This window comes from Triticum urartu, chromosome 5 (genome assembly GCF_003073215.2).
Source record: "Triticum urartu cultivar G1812 chromosome 5, Tu2.1, whole genome shotgun sequence".
Lineage (NCBI taxonomy): Eukaryota > Viridiplantae > Streptophyta > Magnoliopsida > Poales > Poaceae > Triticum > Triticum urartu.
In genome coordinates, this window is record NC_053026.1 from 639,920,281 (window position 1) to 639,926,929 (window position 6,649).

Sequence of the window (6,649 nt, forward strand, 5' to 3'; positions counted from 1 at the left end):
ATATATTCTACGAAGATCTTTATCGGTCAAAACCGCATAACAATATACGTTGTTCCCTTTGTCATCCGTATGTTACTTGCCCGAGATTCGATCGTCGGTATCCCAATACCTAGCTGAATCTCGTTACCAGCAAGTCTCTTTACTCGTTCCATAATACAACATCCCGCACCTAACTCATTAGTCACATTGCTTGAAAGGCTTATAGTGATGTGCATTACCGAGAGGGACCAAAGATACCTCTCCGACAATCGGAGTGAGTAATCCTATTCTTGATCTATGCCAACTCCACGAATAGTAACCAACAAGTATAGGGGATCGCAACAGTTTTCGAGGGTAGAGTATTCAACCCAAATTTATTGATTCGACACAAGGGGAGCCAAAGAATATTCTCAAGTATTAGCAGCTGAGTTGTCAATTCAACCACACCTGGAAACTTAGTATCTGCAGCAAAGTAATATGATAGTAGTGGTAATGGCAGCAAAAGGTAACGGTAGTAAAAGTAATGTTTTTGGTATTTTGTAGTGATGATAGCAAGAGCAACGGGAAAGTAAATAAGCGAAGAACAATATATGGAAAGCTCGTAGGCAATGGACCGGTGATGGAGAATTATGCCGGATGCGGTTCATCATGTAACAGTCATAACATAGGGTGACACAGAACTAGCTCCAGTTCATTGATATAATGTAGGCATGTATTCCGAATATAGTCATACATGCTTATGGAAAAGAACTTGCATGACATCTTTTGTCCTGCCCTCCTGTGGCAGCGGGGTCCTTACGGAAACTAAGGGATATTAAGGCCGCCTTTTGATAGAGTACCGGAACAAAGAATTAACACATAGTGAATACATGAACTCCTCAAACTACGGTCATCACCGGTAAGTATCCCGATTATTGTCACTTCGGGGTTAACGGATCATAACACATAATAGTTGGCTATAGACTTGCAAGATAGGATCAAGAACTCTCATATATTGATGAAAACATAATAGGTTCAGATCTGAAATCATGGCACTCGGGCCCTAGTGACAAGCATTAAGCATGGCAAAGTCATAGCAACATCAATCTCAGAACATAATGGATACTAGGGATTGAACCCTAACAAAACTAACTCGATTACATGATAGATCCCATCCAACCCATCACCGTCCAGCAAGCCTACGATGGAATTACTCATGCACGGCGGTGAGCATCATGAAATTGGTGATGGAGGATGGTTGATGATGACGATGGCGACGGATTCCCGTCTCCGGAGCCCCGAACGGACTCCAGATCAGCCCTCCCAAGAGGTTTTAGGGCTTGGCGGCGGCTCCGTATCGTAAAACGCGATGAATTCTTCTCTCTGATTTTTTTCTTCCCGAAACACAATATATGGAGTTGGAGTTGGCGTCGGAGAGGCATCAGGGGGCCCACGAGGTAGGGGGCGCGCCCCCACCCTCATGGACAGGTAGTGGGCCCCCTGGCCTTCATCTTTTGCAGGTATTTTTCATATTTTCCAAAAAGTTGCTCCGTGAAGTTTCAGGTCATTCCGAGAACGTTTGTTTCTACACATAAATAACAGCATGGTAATTCTGCTGAAAACAGCGTCAGTCCAGGTTAGTTCCATTGAAATCACGCAAGTTAGAGTCCAAAACAAGGGCAAAAGTGTTTGGAAACGTAGATATGATGGAGACGTATCAACGAACACCATCGGAGACACCTGTAGAGCACCTTTATAATCACCCAATTACGTTGTGACGTTTGGTAGCAAACAAAGTGTTCCTCCGGTATTCGGGAGTTGCATAATCTCATAGTCATAGGAACATATATAAGTCATGAAGAAAGCAATAGCAGTAAACTTAAACGATCAAGTGCTAAGCTAACGAAATGGGTCAAGTCAATCACATCATTCTCCTAATGATGTGATCCCGTTGATCAAATAACAACTCATGTCTATGGCTAGGAAACTTAACCATCTTTGATCAATGAGCTAGTCAATTAGAGACATACTAGTGACACTATGTTTGTCTATGTATTCACACATGTATTATGTTTCCGGTCATTACAATTCTAGCATGAATAATAAACATTTATCATGAAATATGGAAATAAATAATAACTTTATTATTGCCTTTAGGGCATATTTCCTTCACCGGCTCTTATAAAATGACATGATGTTGATTCCTTCTCGCAGCTTAATATGTAAACTTTAATAGTACACATGTTTAGCCAGGACTAAAGTATAAAATCATAACTTAAAAACATTACTTAAATTAGTCCAAGTTATATTTTTGTGTTCAACATTCATTTCAAACAAAAATCATATATTGTGTTTAACTAATGATAGACCTGGTATCCAGTCCGTCCTATGAAAATACATAAAACCAATTGAGTGATGTTGTCCACTGATAACCCACAAGTATAGGGGATCGCAACAGTTTTCGAGGGTGGAGTATTCAACCCAAATTTATTGATTCGACACAAGGGGAGCCAAAGAATATTCTCAAGTATTAGTAGCTGAGTTGTCAATTCAACCACACCTGGAAACTTAGTATCTGCAGCAAAGTATTTAGTAGCAAAGTAGTATGATAGTAGTGGTAACGGTAGCAAAAAGGTAACAGTAGTAAAAGTAATGTTTTTGGTATTTTGTAGTGATGATAGCAATAACAATGGAAAAGTAAATAAGCAAAGAACAATATATGGAAAGCTCGTAGGTAATGGATCAGTGATAGAGAATTATGCCGGATGTGGTTCATCATGTAACAGTCATAACCTAGGGTGACACAGAACTAGCTCAAGTTCATCAATGTAATGTAGGCATGTATTCTGAATATAGTCATACGTGCTTATGGAAAAGAACTTGCATGACATCTTTTGTCCTACCCTCCCGTGGCAGCGGGGTCCTTACGGAAACTAAGGAATATTAAGGCCTCATTTTAATAGAGTACCGGAACAAAGCATTAACACATAATGAATACATGAACTCCTCAAACTACGGTCATCACCAGTAAGTATCCTGATTATTGTCACCTCGGGGTTAACGGATCATAACACATAATAGGTGACTATAGAGTTGCAAGATAGGATCAAGAACTCTCATATATTGATGAAAACATAATAGGTTCAGATCTAAAATCATGGCACTCGGGTCCTACTGACAAGCATTAAGCATAGCAAAGTCATAGCAACATCAATCTCCGAAAATAGTGGATACTAGGGATCAAAACCTAACAAAACTAACTCGATTACATGATAGATCCCATCCAACCCATCACCGTCCAGCAAGCCTACGATGGAATTACTCACGCATGGCGGTGAGCATCATGAAATTGGTGATGGAGGATGGTTGATGATGACGATGGCAACGGATTCCCCTCTCCGGAGCCCCGACCGGACTCCAGATCAGCCCTCCCGAGAAGTTTTAGGGCTTGGCGGCGGCTCCATATCGTAAAACGCGATGAATTCTTCTCTCTGATTTTTTCTCCCCGAAACACAATATATAGAGTTGGAGTTGGAGTCGGAGGAGCTCTAGGGGGGCCGCGAGGTAGGGGGGCGCGCGCCCACCCTCTTGGACAGGTGGTGGGCCCCTGGCCTTCATCTTTTGCAGGTATTTTTCATATTTTCCAAAAATTTGCTCCGTGAAGTTTCAGGTCATTCCGAGAACTTTTCTTTCTGCACATAAATAACACCATGGTAATTCTGCTGAAAACAGCGTCAGTCCAGGTTAGTTCCATTCAAATCATGCAAGTTAGAGTCCAGAACAAGGGCAAAAGTGTTTGGAAAATTAGATACGGCGGAGATGTATCAACTCCCCAAGCTTAAACCTTTGCTTGTCCTCAAGCAATTCAGTTGATAAACTGAAAGTGATAAAGAAAAACTTTTACAAACTCTGTTTGCTCTTGTTGTTGTAAATATGTAAAGCCAGCATTCAAGTTTTCAGCAAAGATTATAACTAACCACATTCACAATAACGTTTAGGTCTCAAGTTTACTCATATCAATGGCATAATCAACTAGCGAGCAATAATAATAAATCTCGGATGACAACACTTTCTCAAAACAATCATAATATGATATAACAAGATGGTATCTCGCTAGCCCTTTCTGAGACTGCAAAACATAAACGCAGAGCACCTTTAAAGATCAAGGACTGACTAGACATTGTAATTCATGGTAAAAGAGATCCAGTCGAGTCATACTCAATGTAAACTAACAGTAATGGATGCAAATGACAGTAGTGCTCTCCAACTGGTGCTTTTTAATAAGAGGATGATGACTCGGCATAAAAGAAAATAGATAGGCCCTTCTCAGAGGGAAGCAGGGACTTGTAGAGGTGCCAGAGCTTGGTTTTGAAATAGAGGTGAATAATATTTTGAGCAGTATAGTTTCATTGTCAACATAACAACCAAGAGATGGCGATATCTTCCATGCTACACACATTATAGGCGGTTCCCAAACAGAATGGTAAAGTTTATACTCCCCCTTCCACCAACAAGCATCAATCCATGGCTTGCTCGAAACAACGAGTGCCTCCAACTAACAAGAGTGCCAGGGGGAGTTTTGTTTGCAATTATTTTGATTTAGTTTGCATAAAGCATGGGACTGGGCATCACGGTGACCAGCCACTTTCTCGTGAGTGAGAAGCGGAATCCACTCCTCTTGAGAATAACCCACCTAACATGGAAGATACAGACAATCCTAGTTGATACATGAGCTATTCGAGCATACAAAACAGGATATTTATTTGAAGGTTTAGAGTTTGGCACATACAAATTTACTTGGAACGGCAGGTAGATACCGTATATAGGTAGGTATAGTGGACTCATGTGGAATAACTTTGGGGTTTATGGAGTTTGGATGCACAAGCAGTATTCCCGCTTAGTACAAGTGAAGGCTAGCAAAAGACTGGGAGGCGACCAGCTAGAGAGCGACGACAGTCATGAACATGCATTAAAATTAATCAACACCGAATGCAAGCATGAGTGGGATATAATCCACCATGAACATAAATATCATGAAGGCTATGTTGATTTTGTTTCAACTACATGCGTGAACATGCACCAAGTCAAGTCACTTAAATCATTCAAATGAGGATACCGCCCTATCATACCATATCACAACCATTTTAATAGCATGTTGGCACGCAAGGTAAACCATTATAACTCATAGCTAATCAAGTATGGCACAAGAAACTATGATCTCTAGTTGTCATTGCAAACATGTTTATTCATAATAGGCTGAATCAGGAACGATGAACTAATCATATTTACAAAAACAAAAGAGGTCGAGTTCATACCAGCTTTTCTCATCTCAGTCAGTCTATCATATATCGTCATAATTGCCTTTCACTTGCACGACGAATAATGTGAATAATAATAATAGTGCACATGCATTGGACTAAGCTGGAATCTGCAAGCATTGAATAAACAGAAGAAGACAAGGCAATATGGGCTCTTTTGTCAGATCAACAATAATGTATATAAGAGCAACTTCAACAATTTAATTATGGTCTTCTCATCTCGACCCCCAAAGAAAAGAAAAGAAATAAAACTATTTACACGGGAAAGCTCCCAACAAGTAAAAGAAGAACAGGAAATCTTTTTGGGTTTTCTTTTTAATTACTACTACAAGCATGGAAAATAAACTAATTAAAAGCTACAACTATTTTTTTTGTTTTTTCTTAAGGTTTAACAAACACACAAGAAGGAAGCATAAAAAGGAAATAAAGTAGCATGGATGATACAATGAAAAAGTATGAGCACCGACATCTAGCAATGAGTGTATGAACATAAATGTAATGTCGGTGGAAAATACGTACTCCCCCAAGCTTAGGCTTTTGGCCTAAGTTGGTCTATGGCCACGGCTGGCCTGGCGGATATCCATAGTAAAAGTTGGGGTCGTACTGAGATGCAGCGGCTATCGCCTCCTGAGCTGCAGCGTGGCGACGAGCGGCCTCAGCCCTCTTCTCGTACTCATCTGCCTCCTCTCTAGTAATAACATATCTTCCTTTTGCCTGATAATCAAAGAAGGCATGAGCAGGGAGAGTAATATGGACAGCACGGTGTCTGTCAAAGATTAGTCGATACTGGAGAGGTGATTCATTCCTCTCGACAAACTGGTGGTGAACCATAGCATTAAAGTCTAGGTAAGCAGGGGGTAATTCAATATCATCTTCGCGTATGGCTACACCAAGAAAATTAGCTATGCGGGTTGCATAAATTCCACCAAAGAAATATCCATTAAATCTATTAAGATGCAACCTACGTGCAACAATGGCTCCCAAATTATATGATTTATCTCCTAACACAGCACTCCTAAGAATACTGAGGTCAGGGACACACATGTGACATGCCTCATCTTTACCATTAATGCATCTACCTATGAAGAGAGCAAAATAATGTATAGCTGGAAAGTGAATGCTCCCTATGGTAGCTTGTGTTATATCTCTAAATTCTCCCACAGTTATGCTAGCAAGAAAATCTCTAAATTCATATTTGCGAGGATCCCTTATACTACCCCATTGTGGAAGTTTGCAAGCAGTGGTAAAATCCTCAAAGTCCATAGTATAAGAAGTTTCATAAAGATCAAACAGGACAGTTGGAGAATTACGTGAAGATGAAAATTCAAACCTCCTCACAAAGGAACTAGTGAGATTGTGATACTAGCTGCACT